The following is a 23,831-nucleotide window of genomic DNA, read 5'->3' as shown; positions in this document are numbered from 1 at the left end:
TCCCTGGCGTGTTAGTTTGACGTCATCTTCTGGTGGTGGCGCGTGTCACTGTTGGCGATTTTCGTTTGAAAATAAATAAAAGACTCTAACGCAGCAGAGTGCAGTCTTTCCTTCATTTTAAGTCAGGTGATAGTGGTTCAAAATGTTATCTGAAAATTAAAAAAGGGACGAAGGAGAAAAAAAAGAAAAATAAAAGAAAGAAAAAAATTGCGCCATATCCACGAAGTGAATGATGATGAGTGGGCGAAGCTCCGGAGGTAAACCTGGTAAACCATGAATCCTTTGTACATTTTGCCCACTCGATTTTATTACATCGCTCCCCCTAGCGTACGTCACCGCACTAAATCGAACGATTGCCTTCAACCAATGACACGCGCTATGTGTGACATCATTCCTATTTTATAAGATCTCGCGTCTTTCATCAACTACAAGTACTGCTTTCTAGTTTATAACATGTTGCATCTTTTCATCATCAGCTACAAGTACCACCATCTAGTAAACACTACAAGAACTAAACGACAGGTGGCTACATACAGGAGACGGTACCGCCATCTAGTGAACACTGCAAGAACTAAACTAGAGGTGGCTACATACAGGGGACGGTACCGCCATCTAGTGAACACTGCAAGAACTAAACTAGAGGTGGCTACATACAGGGGACGCACAGCCCACGCCCTAAGGAGCTTCGCCCCTAAAAACACGCTTAGTAGTGGTTGGCCGCAAAGCGGTGTTTGCTAAAGAAACGAAAAAAGAAAAGAGCTTGAAAGTTTGAAGCCTGCAGACGGTTGCCGCGTCCGGCTATCACAAAGGGTGCCGACAAAAGCGGCTTGCGCCCGTTACCGAACACCCAACCACAAGTGGGACGCATAACAATAAAGCAGTTACAAAAATCGGCCCCGTATCTGCATGTTATTCTGCAAATTTCGTTGAAAGACGATAGTGTTGCGTCTGCAGAGAGTGAACTGAACGTTTTGATGTTCTGCGCAAGAAAATCAGTGAATGGTATTCTGGAGGCGCTGCGTTAGAGTGCTTCGAGCGTGCAGCGGAGGCGAACGAGTGCATCAAGGCACGTCGCACGTGATACATGAGCGCTAACTGGCAGTTATCTTGGAAAATTAAGCGTGCAGCTCTGAGACGGGCGTGAGCGCCCGTCTCAAAGGTGGTAAGGAGTAGAACGAAAGGTGACGGGTAGGTGCCACCACCGTGTCGTTTTAGCAAAGCGTTGGAAGCACTTGCCTTTTTGTGAAAGCATTGCACGGTCAGAGCAGCTTGATAAACACTACGGTCCTTAGAATTCTTTATGTATGCATTTTCTAGTAAAGACGCACATACAGATAACGCTACAGTCCTTGAAATTACTTACGTATGCTTTTCCTAGCAAAAGACGCGCACATACAAAATACATCCGGGTTGGTATGGTGCCTCAGATATGCGCAATAATTGCTTTTAAGGACAATAGTCTTTCTTGAGGACCTTCGACGCAAAACATTTGGTCTGTCTGTCTGTTTGTCTGTCTGTCTGTCTGTATGTCTGTATGCCTGTCTGTATGTACATTTGTATGTTTGTCTACCCTTAACAGTTCTCGGTATTTTAAACAGCACCACCCGATATCCCAAACGACCAACCCCATCCACATTGCCCACCAATGTTTCTCAAGGGTCAGCATTCGTACTTGTGCGATTGTCAAATAAAAGCAATTATTGCGCATATCTGAGGCACCATAACATGTAGATATTCTGTATGTGCGTCTTTTACTGGAAAAGACATACATAAATAATTCTAAGGACCGTAGCGTTTATCACGCGGCGCTGTCCATCAAACACTTCCACAAAAAGGCGAGTGTTTCCAACGTTCCGCTAAGACGACACGGTGGTTTCACCTACCCGTCGCCTTACGTTCTGCGCCTTATCAACTCTGAGGAGCCACACGCTTTGTTTTTTTAAGAAAACTGCCAGATAGCGCTCATGTCTCATGTTTGAAGTGACTTGATGCGTTCGTTTGCGTTCACCGCACGCTCGAGGCACTCTAACGCAACGCCTCCAGAATACCGTTCACCAATTTTCTTGCGCAGAACTTCAAATAAATGTTTTGTTCACTCTCTCCACACGCAAAACTATTGTCTTTTTATGACATTTTGAGATTAAAATGCGGAAAGTGGGCCGATTTTTTAAAGACGATAGTCTTTCCTGGGGACCTTCGACGGAAAAGTTTTGGTCTGTCTGTCTGTCTCTCTTTCTGTACATTTGTCTGTCCGTCCATACCGATCACTCAAACCGCACCAAACGGACAACCAATATTTTTCAAGGTGGAGTGTTCATACTTCTGTGATTGTCAATTAAAAAGCAGTTATTGCGCATATCTGAGGCGCCATAACAACACGTCGATGTTTTGTAGGTGTGGATTCATACTAGAGAATGCACACACAAGTAATTCTAAGGACCGTATTGTTTATCAGACTGCGCTGACAATGCAACGCGATGCTCAAAAAGGTAAGTGGTTCCAACGCTTTGCTAAGTGCTTCCGCGCATCCATTCGCCTGTCCGTGCGTGCATCTGTTAATGCTTCCGCACGTCCATCTGTACGTCCGTCCCTGCGTTCGTTCATGCATCGGCCCCTGCGTCCATCCATCCGTCCATACATCGGTGCAGCCATCCGTGAGTCCGTTCATGCATCTCTCTGTGTGTCAATTCGTGCATCTATTCAACACTCCAAGTACCACCATCTCGTATCTTTTCATCATATTGCCGCGACAGGTTGGCCCCGTTCAAGTAGCCGCCGCAATCATCATGGCAAGAGCACCAGCAAGACTCGGCTGGCATGCGTCACGCGTTCGTGCGCTCCAACAACGAGGAAGAGGAAGTTAGTTGACTCTGTGCCTCTCGGCTACTTGGACTCGACGACCATAGTCATTAGACTTGTGGGCACAAGTTCGCCCTAATAAAGTTGCTTGTTTTTTAGCCTGTCTGCTTCAGCATCGCTACATTTTTGGTGGAGTTGCTGGCTTATGAATCGAAGCCCCGCGAGCTCAAGACAGCGTAGCCCCGACGACCAGCGTATCAACCCCGTGGAAGTGACTCCTGTACACCAGAGGGCAAGTCGCCGTCTTCGAGGTGACTCACCTGAGTTCGGTCCTCTTCACTCCACACCAAGGGGAATTCGAACTATGGATGCCACCACTATGACTACCCAGGTAACACCGGCACAAGTGTTCATAAGCCAACCGCACCAGCCGCCAGTATTCCACGGCGACTCGTACGAGGATGTTGAAGATTGGCTGGACCTGTTCGAGAGAGTGGTGCGCTTGAATGGTTAGGACAAAAGAGAGAAGCTCCGTCGCGTATACTTCGCCCTAGAAGACTTCGCAAAGACATGGTTTGAGAACCATGAAACCTCGTTGTCTACCTGGGAGGTATTTCGTCGACAAGCGGTGGCTACGTTCGCGAACGTAGACCGAAAAGAAAAAGCGGAAGCTGCTCTTCAATCCAGTAACCAGCTCACAAACGAGAGTGCTGCCATGTACATCGAGGACATGGTCCGTCTGTTCAAGCGTGCGGATCACAACATGGCTGAAGATAAGAAGGTGCGCCATCTAATGCGCGGAGTGAAGCAAGAGCTGTTCGCCGTTCTCGTCCGCAACCCTCCAAGCACTGTTGCTCAGTTTTATTCGGAAGCGACGGCCATTGAAAAAACACTAGAACAGCGCGCTCGGCAGTACAACCGGAATCTTAACTTCGCATCTGCACAGGTATTTTCTGGAGGCGTGCGAAACGACGTTGAAGCCCTGCTAGAGCTCATTAAATCAGTTATTAGGGAAGAACTGAGCAGACTGCAAATGCCCCAGACTGCAACTGCACTATCTGTTATAGACGTTGTTCGTGACGAACTGAGGCAGGTCATACGAGAACCAGAGCGTGAGCTGCAGCCGGTTCGACCTATCCGAACGTACTCTGAAGTTCTCCGACAACCAACGGTACACAGCAATGCAGCAGTTGCGATGGCGACGACTCCTCTCCCATCTACAGCACGCAGCGCACCTCGTCCACGGGAACCAACGGCTACCTATCTGCCCCCAGGAGCACGTAGCACACATCACTATGTGGAGCGTAGGCCCAGGAAAAGTGACGTCTGGTGTGATCAAGAGCGCAGGCCTCTGTGTTTTCATTGTGGGGAAGCGGGTCATCTGTACAGATTCTGTCATTACCGACAGGCTGGATTAAGAGGCTTTCCGTCGTATGCACCGTGCCCCCGAAACGGCGAACGACCAGCGGAGATTGAGGAGTACTTGTCGACGCGTCAGAACTCGTCACCTCTACGCCAACGTCGGTCACGGTCACCATCGCCTATGCGCTATCGGTCATCCAGCCCACGTGCACCTTCAAGGCAGCCTGGTCATCGCTCTCCAAGTCCACTCCCGGAAAACTGAAGCAAGCGACCTGTGGAGGTGAGGCCGCTGATAACATCAATTACGAAGATCCTCCGAAATGGCTTGAGGGCGACGATGGTGTATTTCCGGTAAATGGGTGCAACCACGAAAGCGTTACTTCAGATTTGCGGTTGAGAATAGAAGGATGGGAGCTGAATGCCTTAGTCGACACCGGTGCTGATTATTCAGTGATAATTCACAAGATGGTGAAGAAGTTAAACAAAATTGTGACACAGTGGAGTGGATCGCAGATACGCACGGCAGGTGGTCACATTATTACGCCCCTTGGCAGATGCACCGCAAGACTTGAAATACGGGGCTTTATTTACGTTGCCGATTTCATTGTGCTACCAGAATGTTCAAGAGACCTCATTATAGGAATGGATTTTTTGCGAGCTAATGGCGCCGTAATTAACCTGCGTAGGTCTAGCGTGTCGTTTTCGACTGAACGAGCTATACCTGTAGAGGAATCTGAGGAGCGACGCCTAACTGCTCTACGCGTTGTTCATGATGACGTAACTGTGCCGCCACGCTGCAGTATAATGGTGCTCGTAGAGAATGACGCATCTTACAACCGTGAAGGCATAGCGGATACAAATGTAGGGCTGTTTTTGAAAAAAAGGTGTCTGCGTAGCTCGGGGTCTTGTTCACTTGACGAATGGCCGTGCAGATGTCCTACTTACGAATTTCTCCAATGAACTTCAACACATCGCCCAAGGCACGGCTATTGCTTACTTACACGACTTCTGTATGGCGACAGAACTATGCAGCTTAACCACGTCAACCACTCGACCAGTGGCCTGCAACATCGACACATCCGTGACCATCAACCAGAGCCTTCCGGACAGTCAAAAGAAACAGATTTACGCCTTAGTAAAAGAATTCTCTGATTGCTTTTCAATTGCCTCGAAGGTCCAGCGCACGTCAATTACGAAACACCGAATTATAACGCAAGACGACACGAGGTCTATATGCCAGCATCCATATCGAGTGTCACAGAAAGAACGGGAAATCAATAAGAAGCAAGTGGAGGAAATGCTTTCGGATGATGTCATCCAGCCTTCAAATAGTCCGTGGGCGTCCCCCGTAGTGCTCGTTAAGAAGAAAGACAACACGCTTAGATTCTGTGTCGACTACCGAAAACTCAACAGTGTAACTAAACGAGATGTCTACCCCTTGCCACGTATTGACGATACACTAGATCGGCTGCGATCCGCAAAGATTTTCTCCTCCTTGGATCTGAAAAGCGGATATTGGCAAATAGAGGTAGATGAGCGGGACCGTGAAAAAACGGCATTCGTAACACCAGATGGCCTCTATGAATTCAAAGCGCTTCCATTCGGCCTCTGTTCCGCGCCAGCGACGTTCCAGCGAATGATGGACACTGTCCTCGCGGGATTGAAATGGCAGTCATACCTGGTGTATTTCGATGACGTGGTGGTATTCTCTGCAACGTTCGACAAACATCTAGAGCGACTGCGCACTGTATTACAAGCCATCCGGTCAGCAAAGTTGACAATCAAACCTGAAAAATGCCACTTCTGCTTCGAAGAGCTGAGATTCCTTGGACATGTCATTAGTTCTGACGGTGTTCGTCCAGATCCAGAAAAGACAGCCGCTGTTCAGAGGTTCCCTACACCCAAAGACAAAACGTCAGTGCGCCGATTTTTGGGTTTATGTGCCTACTATAGGCGATTTGTGGTAAACTTTTCAACGATTACGGAACCTCTTACAAAACTAACGAAAGACGACGTGCCCTTCACATGGAAAAATGAACAACACAAAGCTTTTGATCAATTAAGAAAACGACGGCTACAGGGTTCACCAATACTTGCCCATTTTGATGAGACAGCCGACACTGAAGTCCACACTGATGCCAGCAATGTCGGCCTCGGCGCCATCCTGGTCCAGTGGCAAAATGGTCAAGAGAAAGTGTTAGCCTATGCCAGCCGCAAACTCTCAAAAACTGAGGCAAACTACTCTGCTACTGAAAAAGAGTGCCTCGCAGTCATCTGGGCAATAAATAAGTTTCGACCCTACCTTTATGGTAGGCCGTTCAGAGCTGTCAGTGACCACCATGCTCTATGCTGGCTAGCAAATCTCAAGGATCCGTCAGATCGACTAGCCAGATGGAGCCTTAGGCTGCAGGAGTATGACATTACGGTCGTATACAAATCTGGAAGGAAACACAGTCATGCCGACTGCTTGTCACGCTCTGCCGTCGATCCAAGTGTACCTGAAGAGGAAGACTTCCCGTTTCTAGGCGTTGTCAACGCATCCGCAATCGCTCAACAACAACGAGATGATCCGTATTTGCTGGCGCTTATACAACGCCTGCAGGGTCTCGACGTTCAAGTACCTCGCATATTCTCTAGAGGGCTCTCCACGTTCTGCCTTCGAGGAAGTGTCCTTTACAGGAGGAATTTTGAACCTAATGGCGAACTTTGAACCTAATGGCGAAACTTCTTTGTCGATACTTCGGCCCTTATGAAGTACTCAACCGTATCGGCGACGTCACTTATGAAGTGAGATCCGCGGGACACGTGAGCTCAAGACGCCGCAATACAACGGAAGTGGTACACGTAGTCCGCATGAAGCCCTATCATGACAGATCGTTGAAAAACGAGTGAGAGGGCGCATGTATCATTTTACTCTCTCAAGCATCGGTACGATGCGTCTGAAGGGGGGGATAATGCCGCGACAGGTTGGCCTCGTTCAAGTAGCCGCCGCAATCATCATGGCAAGAGCACCAGCAAGACCTGGCTGGCATGCGTCACGCGTTCGTGCGCTCCAACAACTAGGAAGAGGAAGTTAGTTGACTCTGTGCCTCTCGGCTACTTGGACTCGACGACCATAGTCATTAGACTTGTGGGCCCAAGTTCGCCCTAATAAAGTTGCTTGTTTTTTTTAGCCTGTCTGCCTCAGCATCGCTACAATATATTCCGAATATGCACCACCATCCGGCGGACATTCCAAGGACTAAGCGAAAGGTGGCACACGCACACTTTCTTACGGCTTGCGCTTCGTGACTACTTCCCACCTTTAACCACCTCGAGTTCATGGTATATACTAGTTCACTGTATTCATGGCAGTGCGGCCCAACGCTAGCTAAACCTTTCTAAAACCAAGGAGCTTATGCCCAGCGAGTATAACGTAGCAACCCTTTCCTGTCAGATAGTGCTCAATGTACATGCCGATGGCTGTTATGGGGGAATGAGAGACAGGAAAAATCGGCTTTTAGTCAACGGGCACGCTGATAATTTTTATTGTTCAACAAACAAAAAAAGAACCTATCACTGGCACCACCTTGGAGGTCAAAATGTAAGACTGGTTACACACTATGACTACTACTACGACTACGAGGGACGAACGGGTGCCGCTAAGATCAAAGTCCTTATATCAAAGTCCGAGCAAGCCGTTTCGCCGCACCAGTCGCACAACCGGACCCGGGGCCACGTCACGCTGACGTTGCCCCACCGGTCCCCTTCAAGGAAAAAGGAAGCAACCTGTGGCAGAGTCGTCGCGCCCTACCGCGAGCGGCCGCCGCCCCCTGGACTCGAACCTCTCGCCCGGAGCCCCCCTCCTACCCCCGTGCCAGGCATCGCAAGGTCTCCGGACGTCGTCTGCTGCCTCGGAAGCTTTCTGCCCTGGTGCCACCTGACGCTGAGCGGTCTCTTAGCCGCCCTGTGTACGAGAGTGCAGAGAAATCTGCACACTACCAGACCAACAAGTTGCCCTCCCTAGTCCCGCTGGCTGAGCGCCCGCGAGACCAGCGGACACGCCCCCTTCAGACATGGCAAATCCAAGCAACCTCCCGGTGAGGGGGAACTGTTTGCTGTTTACCGCCCCCGATGGGGACGTGTCGATTGACGACCTTATAGATGCAGTTGAAGAGACAGCCGGACCTGATAGTGTGTTAGTCTTGCAACACATGGGGGGCGCGAAGTTCCTTGTGTGTACCCGAAACGCGAGTCAGGCCACAAAGCTTATGGTCGCAGAGGGCTTCAAGGTTAACCGTAAGCACGTTACAGTAGAAGCGTTAGGACCCCCAGTTATGTTTGTTAACGTATACTGCTTTCCAGGATATTGCCATCAGCACGTAGTGGGTCGACAGCAAGAACGGCTCTCAATCTGGAGGAAAAAGAAGATCGCGTGCTTTTTTCTCTGCTCGAGAGCCAGCCACGACTGACGCATCGTCCTAGAGATTGCTACCCGGTGGTTTAACAAATCCCCCAGTACTTGTGACTCATCGTGACAAACTGGTGGACTTCTGGGTTGTCTCACGGATGCTACAGACCCCCCTCCTCAGGAAGCCGTGATACGAGTCCAGTGTCAATCAATACTCCCGTGCATCGGACCAGCCGCCGAATCAGGGGATTGCCTCTGGAAATCGACAATACTGCTCCAACCACGTCGACAAACATGACCAGCGCTTCGGTGCAAACCTCGTCAACAGGCACGGGAAGCACGACGTCGAACCGCTATACGTTGGAAAGCCCACGGGCACCGGTGACGTTCCATGGCAAGGAGCACGAGGGGGTTGAGTGCTGGTTGGCGGACTTCGAGCGTGTAGCCACCTTGAATCAGTGAGACGACGCGGTGAAACTGGGTCTTGTCTATTTCTATTTTGAAGACGGGGCACGTACGTGGTATCTAAACCGAGAGGAGCAGCTAACGACGTGGCCCGAATTCTCTCGTAGACTTTTGCAGACCTATGCCAGTGCTGATCGCCAACAACGAGCTGAACAAGCTATTCTGGCCCGCGTCCAGTTGCCAAACGAAACTGTGACCTCGTACATCGAAGACATGACGCGCCTCTTCCGACGGGCCGATTCAAGAATGACGGAGGACAACACGTTGCGTCACTTGATGCGCGGTGTCAAGGACCATCTTTTTGCCGGCCTCGTGCGCAGCCCTCCGAAGATGGTCGCGGAGTTCTTGTCCGAGGCCGTGACAATGGAAAAAATGCTGCAGCAGCGATCCAACCAATACGACAGGAGAGTCAGTGGCATGTCTACTGCCGACATTTTCACCGCCACTAGAACCAGCAACGACCGTCTACGTGAACTCATCCGTGATATAGTACTGAAGAGTTGCAAATGGCTGGTGCAACACCTCAGCCTACGGTTAGCTCAATTGCAACTGTAACCAAGGATGAGCTGCACCAGGCCCTCCGGAACACCTTGCCTCCTGATACATCTGCACCAGGTCCTGCTGAATACCGCCATGAGACGACCTACGCGGAAGCCTTGAAACGCCCTGCTGCATCGCCGCCATTACTCGTCCATGCTGTTCCTGCTGTTGCACTCCAGTCAGCACAGCACATACCGTACTACGAAGGAACATACACGCCACCGCCTTTGCCCTTTGTCCCTGGCGCTCCTGTCGCCCATCGTTCGGTGCCACCAGTTCAGTACATCGGCGCACGTCTCCTCGGAAGTCTGATGTTTGGCGCACACCTGATGGCCGGCCTCTGTGCTTTCACTGTTGAGAAGCTGACCACTTGTACCGCCAGTGCCCATATCGCCGTCTTGGGCTTCGCGGATTCTCTGCGTACTCACCGCCACCCCGTTACGGCCAGAGACCGCGCGAAATCGAAAACTCCCTCGCCCAGCAGCATGCACCACCGTCTGCCGGGCGCCAGTCACGCTCGCCATCACCGAGGCAATTTTCATCAACGCCCCAGCGGTATTCTACCTCACGATCTCCCAGCCCCCACCGGGAAAACTAGCCCAAGCGACCTCAGGAGGCGGGGTCGCTGAACGTCGAAGCGCTGAAGACCTCCTATTAACGCAGAACCGTACAGAAACCAGTCCGACGTCACATACTGCTCCAAAAGATGGCCGACCTTCACTCGACATGGCAGTGACAATTGATGGTTGTTCAGGTAATGCGTTAGTGGACACCAGCGCCGACTATTCCATACTGAGCGGGAAACTGACAACGCAGCTCAAGAAAGTGATCACGCCGTGGCACAACTCGCAGATTCGGACAGGTGGTGGCCACGTCGTTACTCCACTGGGTGCCTGCACAACAAGGGTATACATTCGTAGCAAGCTGCCTCCTCCTACGCGAATGTTCCCGTGACGTCATCCTGGGAGTTGACTTTCTACAGGAAAATGGAGCTATCATTGATCTGCAAGAGCGCCGCGTCACGTTCTCCGCCCAGCAAGCAATCATTGTGCAGGATGACGGAAAGCGTGTCGACGTACTCCGTATTTCTGAACAGAGCGTGACGCTTCTTCCACGAGCAAATGTTCTAGTCGACGTAACATGCTGTGGTTTCGGCGATGGCGATGTGGTGGCCGAGACAAATTTAGAACACCTCCTGCAGCAAGGCATTTGTGTAGCTAGAATTGTAATACACTTTCGTGATGGCCGATCTTATTTGCTCGTAACCAACTTTAACAACGAGCATAGACATCTGTTCCGTGGCACTTCGATAGCGTTTGCCCACGAAGTAGCAAACGTCACCAACTGTCTCACGTCAGAACTAGTTGATACCACCGACACGTCAATGAGTAATATTGACATCAATCCTGATCTGTCCACCGATAACCAGACTGCGCTATGAGCGGTCTTGTTCGAGTTCAGGTCTTGCTTCGCAAGTTCCTCAAAGATCCGCCAGACGTCTATCACTCAACACAGGATAATCACGTACGAGGACGCACGCCCGATACACCAGAACCCCTACTGCGTGTCGCCTAAAGAATGCGAAGTGGTACGTACGCAAGTCAGCGAGATGCTTGGCGATGGCGTTATTGAACCATCTAACAGCCTTTGGTCATCTCCAGTCGTACTTGTCAAAACGAAGGACGGATCGCTACGCTTCTGCGTCGACTACCGAAAGCTTAACAACGTGACCAAAAAGGATGTGTATCCGCTGCCACGTATCGACATGTCGCTGGATAGACTTCGTCGTGCCCATTATTTCACTTCTCTCGATCTCAAAAGCGGGTATTGGCAAATCGAGGTAGATCAGCGAGACCGCGAGAAAACAGCCTTCGTGACTCCAGACGACCTATACCAATTTCGAGTGCTCCCTTTTGGCTTGTGTTCAGCACCGACAACTTTCTAGCGAAAGATGGACACTGTCCTCACAGGACACAAGTGGCAGACTTGTCTTGTCTACCTTGATGATGTGGTGGTCTTCTCTACCACGTTCGAGCAGCACCTTCACCGCCTGCGCAGCGTGCTGGAGGTATCCGATCAGCGGACCTCACACTAAAGCCACAGAAGTGCCACTTCGGCTATAAAGAACTACAATTTTTTGACATGTATTCAACGCCGAAGGAATCCGGCCCGATCCGGACAAGCTTGCCGCTATTGCCTAATTACCAGCTCCTGTCAATAAGAAAGCCGTCCGGCGTTTCCTTGGTTTGTGTGCCTACTATCGCCGGTTCATTCATGCTTTTTAGGCATGAATGAACCGATAGCAGAACAGATAGCAGAACCTCTGACTCGTCTCACAAAGGACGACACGCCGTTTGGCTGGGAAAAAGAGCAACAAGCAGCTTTTGATGAGCCGCGCAAGCGCATGCAATCAGCGCCCGTTCTCGCTCATTTTGATGATGATGCTGACACGGAGGTCCATACCAACGCTAGTAACATTGCGCTTGGTGCAGTGCTCGTTCAGCGCCAAGAGGACGCTGAAAGAGTCATAGCCTACGCCAGCCGCTCTCTATCCCGTGCCGAGGCGAATTATTCCACTACGGAGAAAGAGTGCCGCGCAGTCGAGTGGGCAATCACAAAGTTTCGCCTGTACCTTTATGATCGTCCCTTCAAGATTGTCACGGACCATCACGCACTCTGTTGATTGGCAAGCATGCGTGACCCTTCAGGATGGCTAGCACGGTGGAGCTTGCGGCAGCAGGAACTCGATGTCACCATCGTCCATAAGTCCGGCCGTAAGCATGAAGACGCTGACACACTGTCACGCGCACCCCTTCATGTCATCAGTCAGGAATCAGAGGAAAACGAAGGCTTCCTGGGCGCCGTTAGCGCATCAGACTTGAGCAAACGGCAGCGAGATGACGCAGAGATTCGTTCAATCATTGATCATTTAGAGGGCCAGAACGCTATCATACCACGTCATTTATCCCGCTCGTTGACGTCGTTCTGCCTGCGAGACGGTGTGCTGTACAAGAAAAACGCTCGTTCGAACAGCCGTGCTTACCTCCTGGTGGTTCCTCGAGACATGCGAGACGACGTCCTCTACGCTTGCCATGATGAATCCACATGCGGTCATCTGGGCTACTAAAGGACACTTGCTAGAGTGAGCGAGAGGTACTATTGGCCGGGACTTTCAGCGAGCATCAAGAAGTACGTCAAAAGCTGTCGGGAATGTCAGCGCCGAAAGCAACCATCTGTTAAACCAGCCGGTTTGCTTCAGCCCATCGAAGCACCTTGCACGCCATTCGACCAAGTCGGCATGGACATTCTCGGGCCATTTCCCCTGTCTGCGGACAGCAACAAATGGGTGATCGTCGCGACCGACTATTTGACACGCTACGCTGAGACGCAGGCGATACCACGAGCCACGGCTTCTGAGGTAGCACAATTATTCATGCACCACATCGTGTTACGACACGGTACTCCTTCCAGTGTAATAACGGACAGAGGGACGGCATTCACGGCGCAGCTTACGGACGAAGTTTTCAAACTAAGCAACACAAGACACCAAAGGACAACTGCGTACCACCCGCAAACCAACGGACTTACCGAGCGACTGAATAAGACCCTCCCAGACATGATCTCAATGTACATCGACGTACAGCACAAAACATGGGACCGGATCCTACCTTACGTGACCTTCGCGTATAAAACCGCCGTGCAAGCGACCACGCGATTCACGCCATTTCGGCTTCTCTACGACCGCGAAGTGAAGACCATGCTAGACTCTATGCTACCGTGTCAAGACGAAGACGAGTTGGCAACTGACGTCGAAGAATTCGCAGAGCGTTCTGAGGAAGCCCGGCAACTCGCGCGACTGCACATCGGCCAGCAACAGCAGGCAGACGCACGACGCTATAACACCCGCCACAAAGAAGTGTTTTACAACCCTGGAGATCAAGTTTGGGTGTGGACGCCCGTCCGCCGCCATGGCCTTAGTGAAAAGTTACTGAGCCGGTCTTTGGTCAATATATAGTGTTACGCCGCGTCAGTGACGTGAACTACGAAGTGGTTCCGGACTCAACACCCCATGCACGGAGCAGGACACGACTGAGGCCGGACGTCGTTCATGTGTTGCGCATGAAACCATTTATTGCGCGTTGCTCGTAACTTTTCCTTTACCGTACAGCATTCTTTGTGTTTTTTGTTTATTTGTGTGAACTTGCTTTCTCGTTCATTGACGTTTCTTATACTGGCACGCTCTTTGATTTTTACTTTAACTTTATCCAAATTTCCAATTTATTTTTTACGTGCCTATGTAGTAGCATCGCGGTGATGCTATGTACTTTTCTTTCTTGTTTTTGGGACCTGTTTTTTTTCTTTTCGGAAGGGAGATAATGCCACCAGCACGTAGTGGGTTGACAGCAAGGGCGGCTCTCAATGTGGAGGAAAAAGAAGATCGCGTGTTTTTTTCTCTGCACAACTACATTATTACCTTAACAAAGCTCGGCTCAAGGCGTCACCGCTATGCACTTGGTGCAACGAAATTGAAACAATTGAACATTTCTTTTTATTCTGTCATCGTTATTCTTATCAGAGAAAAAGATTTCTAGTAGCCCCATTACAAAAGCTAGGAATACAAGTAAATCTACCAGTAATTTTATCAATTGGCGGAACTATATTTGGTTACTGCCACAGGGATGTATGCTCCGCTTTGTTTGATTACATCAACGCAACTAAAAGAATACCATGCTAGTGAACCCCTACCTTTTCCAATCTTTAGTTTTTAATTCGTAGTTATGTCTTTCAAAAACAAAAAGATGGTTTGATCGCTTGCTCAGCAAACATTTTTGTTTTTTGGTAGTATTATTTAAACTACTTTTTCAGATTGGCTTCATTTTCATTTTAGTTTTATTTAAGTATCCTGCCGCCCGGTTCTTGGCCCATTCCCCTTAGTGCGTAAGCGCCATTCATCAGAGGTCATCAGCATCAGCATCAGCTCGAGAGCCAGCCACGACTGACGCATCGTCCTAGAAATTGCTACCCGGTGGTTTAATAAATCTCCCAGTACTTGTGACTCGTCGTGGCAATATATACCAGACGAGGTCTTGATTAACACTCTTTCACAGTACGGCAAGATAAGAAGTGTTTCCTTTGCATCAGTTCCTAACCGACAAAACAAGCTTAATGGGGTTAGAGTAGTGCGCATGGAAATGAGTAGGCCACTCCCAAACTTCACAACCATCCGGGGGCACCGTGTCATGTGTGAATACCACGGTACGCGCACATTGTGCGCAAGGTGTAACAAACTGGGGCACATGGCCACGGCGTGCGCAGCCGCTTATTGCAAGAGATGTGGTGTATTTGGTCATGACACCGAAGGGTGTGTTGAGGAGTGTAAGAAATAGAGCGGGAGGCACGGCGCACGCGGGTGTTTCCTCAAACGCACGTACCTCGTGGCAGCACGCAGCCTTCCACCCGAGACGCGGCAAGTTACTGGTAACGACCACCCCAGTACCTCTCGCCCACCGACTGAGACTGAACCGACATCAGGGCTTCAGGTCCTAAGACCCAGGACTCTGCCCCATACGACAACGAATGTCCCGGGCCACTGGCAGTTTGAAGAACACTGAGGGACGCAAGACGGCCGCACCGTATCAGCGACCCCCACGCCCTTGACCGCAGGCTCTGAAGCGGGGCACGACACGAGCAACTAGTTCAGATATCGACCTGTACGAGTCGAGCAGCCATGAATCCGGCTCTCCCGAATCCACCCGCGACTCCTGGGATTTGTCGCAACCTGCAAGCGAGGAACAAGAAGTGCGAACACAGGCACCGAGCCCCGAGAACGACGAGTCTGCATTCTCTGGTTTTGACGAGATTAGTTTCCCGACACATCCACCCCCGACGGCTCTCCCCCGAACGCTGAGGAGGTGCCCATCGTGAGTTGTGGCCGCTACGTCCTGCCGGATACTGGCCACTTGACCACGGACCAGTGCACCTCCATCAAGATGCAAACTGCCGGCGCATCCCCGACCGATAGGCGCGAGCGTTCGAGATCAAGGTCATTAAGAGGCGAGGACAAGCCACCCGGCGTGCCGCTGAGCCTACCCGCGAACCTTGAAAACAAGCCTCGGCGCCGCAAATCACCCGTCTGTTCCAGTGAGAGCGATGCCCCTCCCACTGAGAAGTCGCAGAAATTGGACGCACTACCACTACCGACAGGGAAAGGGCACTTGCCCTCAAGCACAAGCGAAAAAAGACAGGCTTTCCGCCAAAGCATCCTCACTTTCTTTTCTTCTTCGTGTTTGCTTCAAGGCGAACACAAGAGCTGGTGCCGCGACACGGCAACGTGGTCCACCCTCCCCCCCTCCACCTCCTCGCGCATGCTCCGCTCTTTCTAACGTGACGCCACGCACCCCTCCCCCACGCTTGTTTCTGCTATCAGTGGTGGCCACGCTGGCTACTCCCTTTCCACCTCTGCTCCTTTCGCCAGCCGAAGCCACAGCAATGGTTTTTGTTTATGCTTATTTGTTGCACAGCTGCCTGCTGCCCTTGCGACTAATCAGCACCACGGCTCCTATGACGCATCCCTTAAACCACGGAGGGCTTTCTAGCCCAACTGACAACCGCGCCACCCGCGCCTTTACGAGCGTGCCGCCCCTGCCCAAGCGGTTGCCCTCCACCCCTTCCTTCACCCCAAGTCCTCCTCCACGCCCACAAGAGCAGATCATGTCAACTCTCAAGTTCGCCACCTGGAACGTCCGCGGGTTCCAAGCACAGGGTATTGATGTGCTCTTTTTAGAAGAGACTAACTTCCGGTCACCGTTAGAGGTCTCAACCTTCAGACGCGAGTTCCAGGTGGTCACCTTCTTCTGCCTAACTAAATCAAGGGCCTGTGTAGGGGGAGTGCTCTTTACTACGCGACGCTTCCGGCAAAAGGCGTTCTGCATCTTCGGTGCTAACGGCAGGTCACTCATGTTGGACCTCTACATCAGCGAAAGAAGGATTCGGTTCGTGAAGGTGTACGCCCTGGCGACGCGGAAGAACACAAACACCCTCTTCCAACAGCTACACGACCTTTTTTGGGAACCCGTCCCGCGCCCCCTGCTGTGGGACTTCAACTGCGTCGTGGACTCGCAGCGCGACGTCAGGGGACCAGGCCGAGGGGGGTCCACGTACTATGCTAAGGAGCTCGTGAGGACCTTTCGACACCTTCGGTTATCCTATGCGTGGCCGATCGCCAACGGCGACCTTTTTGTCGCAACTCGAGCCTCTCACCTCACAGCCAGTCGATTAGATCAGACGCATCTCCCCGACTTACTCCTTTCCTCGCTCGTGGGGTGCGAGGGCCTTTTCCCTCCGGCTGACCTAGCGAGTCGGTCAGATCACTTCCCCCTCCTCAGTACGCTTAGCGACTCTCCTAGACTCCATACTGATGACCATGGGGGGAGAGTGGACCCAGATCTCCTGCAAGACAATGATAGCATCAAGCACATTAGGGTGCGGCTGCGGGCTTCCGTGTCGGACGCCCCGGACCTAACCCTACGCTTGTGGGACACCTTGAAAGTGGAGTGGAAGGAAATCCTTCGAGACGAAGGTAAGGCCAGGAAGCGCCTCATAACTACTAAACTGAGTAAGATCCTGCGCAGAATACGCATCGTCAGGGGGGCGGAGACGATGACGACCTGCATGCGCGACTATCTGAACACCCTGGAAGTCGAGTAAGCCCGGCTGCTTCAACTGTGCACACGCAGACCACCTGGGGAGCGGGGCGCACCCACTATCCACCTCGGAGCGCACCCCAGTGACACAACTGGGAATGGCAGAGTAAAACTCAACCTTCTACCCACTCCCTCTGTTCCCTTGAGCAGAGCTCTCCCAGCTGCGTAGCGGCTGTTGCTACCGAAAGGAGTGGAAGGTTGGTTGCTTCTCGGTGTCCGTCTTGTGTTGTCGTGGCTGCTGCTGCTTGTTCGGGGATGGAGGCCAGCACATTTCAAACGTTACAACAACTCGACTTTATATACAGAAACTTATGTACATATTTACAGGACTTGACCGTCGGAACCGTCGCATGTTGCCTCGGCAGAGTCGATAGTGCAGAGCACTCTTTGTTGCAACCAGACTTCCCTGCGAGGACTCGGAAGCCAGGTTTTAATACCTCGGTTGCCCCTCCCGATTCTCCTCACGGCCAACCAAAGCAATTTAGCCTGTTTATTGGACAGACAACACACTTGTTGCCGTCCCCTCCTCTCGCTCTATTCTTCCCGCACTCGACTGCTCGGTCGGAAAGAGCGAGACGAAAGGACCGGCCTGCACCCAACGTTCCACGAACTGTGCGAAGACACACAATGGTGGCGCCTTTCGGCAGCGGGCCTCCTGCATTACCGCGAGATAACTACGCTGTCCAGCATGACAGCCGTCCCGCGGACTCTACTCCTGACGGATGGGTGGCTATGCACTATCCTCCCGTCACCCGCCGGCAATCCGCATTCCGGGGACCATTTAGCTGGTTGCTAGAAGGGGCGACTGACCGCGGTATTCTTGCCAGAAGGGGCGCGCTTACGCCGAGATTATCGTCTCCCGAGAATAGGCTTTTTGGGAAGCGCGCCCTTTTGAGACCGAGAAGACTCGCTCCCATGGCCTGCGATGCCAGACCTTACACGACTTTTCCAAGATTCGTGCAAGCGCTCAAATGCAGCTGCGCGAATAACAACATAAAGGTATGGCGCCGCACGTCCCCAACCCCGTGGCCATACTTCGCAGTTCTTTGAACGTCAGAGGCATTTCTGCAACGCGTATAATATTTTCTCTGCTTAACCCTTGGGGCCCCACCAAACGGACGCCACCACATAGCAAAAAAAAAGAAAAAAAACCGAGACGAGGTCACTGTGCTTACAAGTACAACCTATAAAGTAGGCAAGTAAAACAACAACAAACTTCTACATGCTTACAGTCGTACATATACACAAAAATACTTCACTGAAACATACACACACCCTTCCGCGCATGGTGCTGTTCAAATTCAACCAAAACACCAATAACTCCTGCATGCTACACACACGCACAAGAGAAACAGTACACTTCACTGCGGCACATAGACCTTTCAACGCGTGGTGCTGTTCAATTGTCCACAGGTTCGCGCACATCACTCTTGAGTGTCCACCATGCGCCTAGTCCTCTAGTGTCTCGACCCCCGGAGCACCGCTTCCGATTTCCCAGCACTCATTAGGCACCCTCGAAAGCGCATCTGCGTTGCCATGCTCAATGCCTTTCCTGTGCTGCACCACTACATGATACCGCTGAAGCGCCAAGGCCCAATGGGTAAGCTTGGCTCCAGGAAGAGTGCCCTGGGTGAGAAAAGCTAGTGGGTTGTGGTCTGACACCACGGTAACCTGTGCGCTGAAGAGCCACAAATCAAACCTTTTCAGACCCCAGATGACTGCAAAGGCCTCTCGCTCAATAGTCGACCAGCGCGTTTGAGTTGGAGGGAACTTGTGGCTCGCAAATGCGATCGGCATCTCGGTACCATCGTCCGCACGTTGCGACAGGCAGACTCCCGCCGCGACCGCGGACGCGTCTGTAAACAGCCAATACGGCCTCTCGGGATCTGGGGTAGATAATGCTGCTGCCTCACACAGTGCGATTTTAAGCCGCTGAAACGCCCTTTCAGCTTCCGCGGACCACGGAATTCGGTTCGGAATTCGCTTCCCCGCTAGCTCTGTCAGGGGCCTCGCTACCTCTGCGTAATCTTTCACATAGCTTCGGTAGTAGCCACACAGGCCCAGTACCCTGCGTAGTTCTCTTTTAGTCTCTGGTGCCTTTAAACCTTTGATCGCTGCAAGCTTCTCAGGGTGAGGTGCATGCCGTCCCGAGCCTACCACATGTCCCAAATACCGGATCGATGGACGATCTATCTGGCACTTATCCCTCTTGACCTTCAGGTTACCCACTTTAGGGTCTCAAACACCTGCCCCAGGTGTTCCGCGTGCTCTTCGAGCGTTTCGCTAAAAACGGCAAACGGCTATATCATCCAGGTAAGCACAGCAGTATCCGCTGTGTGGCCTTAGCAGTTCGTTCATTGCCCTCTGGAATGTCTGAGCAGCGTTTTTAAGCCCGAAGGGCATTACCGTCCAGGCAAACTGTCCGCGATGACACGCAAACGTTGTCAGAAGGCGCGAAGAAGACTCGAGTGGTACCTGCCAATAACCTCTTCGCAGGTCGAGCAGCGTTATGTACTTCGCTTTTCCTACGCTCATTATGAGTTCTTGCTGAAGGGCCATTGGGTATGCGTCCGCCACCGTCCCCGCGTTTAATGCCCGAAAATCGACACAGAGTCGCATGCTGCCGTCTTTCTTCGGAACGCATACCATCGGATGGGCATGCGGGCTCTCGCACGGAAAGATCAACCCCAATTCGAGCAGCTCGTCTACCTGCCTCTCTACCTCGGCCTGTAAGCTTTTGGGTACCCTGTACGGATGCGGGCTTCTGCGGACAAACCCGTCTTGCAATCTTATCTCGTGTGGCCTTACTGCCGCTACCGTCGGCCCCCCGCCAAACTGCTCCACACGCCTCTTGAACACTTCGCAGATCACCCCGCGTTCCTGTTCTACTAAATGGGCTACCATATCGCGCGACGGAAAAACTTCTTCACTACGCATTGCCCCTGGCTGTGGGGCGCACTCTACTTCACCGAAATCACCGTCCTCCTCGAACATTACTCCTACCGACAAAACCCTGGACTGATATGGGCGCAGCTCATTTGCGTGCACCAGTTTCCGGTTACCTGTTGGCATCTGCACGAAGTATGAATGCTCGCGGTATCTCTCGGTGACAGTGCCTGGCCCTTCCCATTTCGGAAACAATTTCCCTGGTCGTTGATCATCAAACACCAGTACCAAATCACCAACGTTAAACTCTTTTGCCTTCGCCCTTTTGCTGAATTGCGCAGCGTAGGTGCTTTGCGATTTCGAGCCGACCATTTCCGCAACCTGCGCCGCGCACCTCAGCCGCCCTCGTAATTCTTCCATGTACGCCTCTGGCGACGCCCCCAACTCTCCTGGCACTGCAGTTTTCCCCATCCAAGCCCTCTTAATTATGCTTAACGGGCCCGTTGGTTGCCTCCCATACAGCATCTCAAAAGGCGCTACTCCGGTCGTATAGTGTAAGACTTCCCTGTACCCCCACAGCAAGAAAGGCACAAATTGATCCCAATTCCTCCCCTCCTTTTCTACTATGTGGTATAGCATAATCTTAAAGGTCCTGTTCCATCGCTCGACCGCCCCATTGCTCTCAGGGTGCCCCGGCGTGGAAAATCGAGGGGAGCAACCAAGTTTCGACAAAAACTCTCTTGTCAGTGCCGCTGTAAAGTTAGTGCCGCAGTCGGACGCTATAACCTCGTGTATGCCTGTTCTGCTAAATACTGCCAGTAGTGCATCGCAGGTTGCCCTAGCGCTTAATGAACGCAAACACACCAACTCGGGCCAGCGCGTGCATAAGTCGATGACGCATAAACAGTACTTATGGCCCCGGCCTTATATTGGCTCCAGTGGCCCAATAACGTCCACGTTAACCTGCTGAATCGGATATCTTGGTTTCGTAAGGGGTTCGATCGGGACGCTGTCCCCGCGACTCCAGTCTGCCCTCGCCTGGCAACCATGGAAGCTGTTGCAGTGCCGTCGTACGTCGTCTCCTACGCCTGGCCAATAAAAACTGTACTTGATCCTAGAGCACGTTTTACGGCAACCAAAATGCCCGGCCCAGCTCTACTCGTGCGCCAGTTGAAAAACATCCCCTCTGCGGAATTCCGGCAGTACCAGCTGCGTTACCGATTGCCCCAGCACCTTATCCTTATGATAAAGTAACCCGTCGATTACTAGCATACCGCCTTTTCCTGTCGCCGCTCCTCTCCACGCTTCCTGTAAAGTCGGGTCTCCCCGTTGTTTCTCGCGAAATTCGTCTGATGCGGACCTCTCCTTCATGCCGACGCTCAAGGATCGTTATGCAACATGCTGTCATCCCGCTGATCCCCTTCATCGCGGCTTGCTACAGCTACCTCGCTGATCAACACCTCCTCGGTCGCGTGTCGCTCTACCGATTTTACACGAATGTCCACCTCGTCCTGACGCCGCATGGCCTTGGTGAGCTGAGGCTCGCTTCGAACTCTGGCCGAGCGCCGCCCACTTCTGAGGTACCCTCCAATACCCCTTCGAGGGTGCTCTCCTCGTGTAGTAGCTTCCATGCTTCTTCGGAAAGTAGACAATCGGAATCGTGCCGTTAGACGGTCCGTTAACGCGCACAAAACTGGGACTGGTTCTCTAACGTCGGAAAAAACTCCACGCTCACGCGATATAGTCAGTGGAATAACTGCAAGCTTGGCCTGTACTTTCTCCCCGAACGCCGAAGTCAGGTTGATCATCCCATGCGGTTGCACCAACTCTGGTGGGACCACGCTCTCACGGACTACTGTAATTTCCACACCTGTGTCCAAACACTGCTCCTATATGTTTGTCTTTGCAGTCGAGCGATACTGGGATTAAATCACTGTGTGCGGCTGGGGGACCTTCCATCGAAACACGCGCCGCTAAGCTGTCTTCTTTACTGTTCGGAAGCACCTCCACCGGCTGTTTCTGACGCTGCGGGCAATTCCATTTCTGGTGCCCTGTACTGCCGCAACTGTAGCAGGCCCTGGGCTTTGGTTTCCCCTCCACAATACGGCTTTTCTCAGCCCCGCGGCTGTTCATTGTCTCTTCGTCGGATCTAGCCCTGCTCACGCTTTTCGACTCCGCCGCGCTTTGCTTCACCTGCCTCGCGGCGCTGTTCGTCCCCTGTGCTTCTTCAAACGTTCGCAGCAACGCGGATATCTCTGGGGCGCTCATCCACGCTCTACCTTCTTGAAGTGTGACATATCGCAAGGCCTCCTTCGACAAATTTTTCTTTAATTGGTCGGCCACCAAAAGCTTGACCAAGCCCTCGAATGTCGACACCCCTCTTGCCTCAAGGTAAAAGTGGAGGTAGCTCTCTAAACGTCTCGAAAAAGGTCTCCACCCCTCGTTCGCACGCTTACCTGATTCTAAAAATCTTTTCAGATATTCTCCAGCTGAAAGTCTGAGCTCGTCTAGCACCGTTTGCGTGATTACCTGGTAATCTTTGTGCTCTGTTGGGCTTAGCCGCGTGGACAAAAACGGGACTCTCTCCGCTACCAACTGGAAAACTAACCGTCCCCAAAACTCCCCCGGTACCTCGTACGCTTCTACGACACTTTCCACTGACTCAAACCACACCGGTGCTTCAGCCTCGGCTGGAAATTTGGGTAACACCCCTGTGAGGACTTTTGAGTAGCGTCTCAGTTCGCTACACGGATTCCGCCTGCCGAACTCGGGTCCACTCCACCGAGAACTTCCGCCCATTATCTGCGATAGCCTCTCCATCTCCAACCGCAATTCCTGCAGTCTAAGCTCCGGCCTGAGAGTTCCGAAACGGTCATCTTTCTGGCTCTCCCGTGCACTACCCTCTCCCGGGTTTCCCACGTCGCTCTCGTCCCCCGACTCATGACCCATGGCCTGCGCTTGCCTGTCCAGGTTTAAGTGGGCAAACCTCGTGTCCATAGGACGCCTTAAAACTCAAAAAAAAAGGCAGCGGCACCCCTGAGATGTAAGAACACCAGAGGACTCACCACTTTTGAAGTTTCTGCTCGCTGGTTGCTCGATGTCGCCGGGGTTGTCGCCGGACTGATGAATTGGGATGACCATAGCTGGACCCCTGGCTTCCTCGGGTCGATGGCTGCCACACTGCCGCCTCCTCAGCTCGGTGGCTTGGCTCTTCGTTGGAACAGCTGATGTCTTGGCTTTTGGTCTTGCGTGTTCTCCGCAACACGACGATCTCCTTGTTGCGCAAAGCGCTCCTTGTCGTCGTCGTCTCGATCCTGCCGACTGCGCCAGTAAATTTCAACCTTCTACCCAATCCCTCTGTTCCCTTGAGCAGAGCTCTGCCAGCTGCGTAGCGGCTGTTGCTACCGAAGGGAGTGGAAGGTTGGTTGCTTCTTGGTGTCCGTCTTGTGTTGTCGTGGCTGCTGCTGCTTGTTCGGCGATGGAAGCCAGCGCATTTCGAACGTTACAACAACTCGACTTTATATACAGAAACTTATGTACATGTTTACAAGACTTGACCGTCGGAACCATCGTATGTTGCCTCGGCAGAGCCGATAGCGCAGAGCACTCTGTTGCGACCAGACTCCCCTGCGAGAACTCGGAAGCTAGGTTTTAATACCTCGGTTGCCCCTCCCAATTCTCCTCAC

This window comes from Rhipicephalus microplus, unplaced genomic scaffold (genome assembly GCF_043290135.1).
Source record: "Rhipicephalus microplus isolate Deutch F79 unplaced genomic scaffold, USDA_Rmic scaffold_15, whole genome shotgun sequence".
In the NCBI taxonomy this organism is placed as follows: Eukaryota; Metazoa; Arthropoda; class Arachnida; order Ixodida; family Ixodidae; genus Rhipicephalus; species Rhipicephalus microplus.
Note: the sequence above shows the minus strand (reverse complement) of the source record.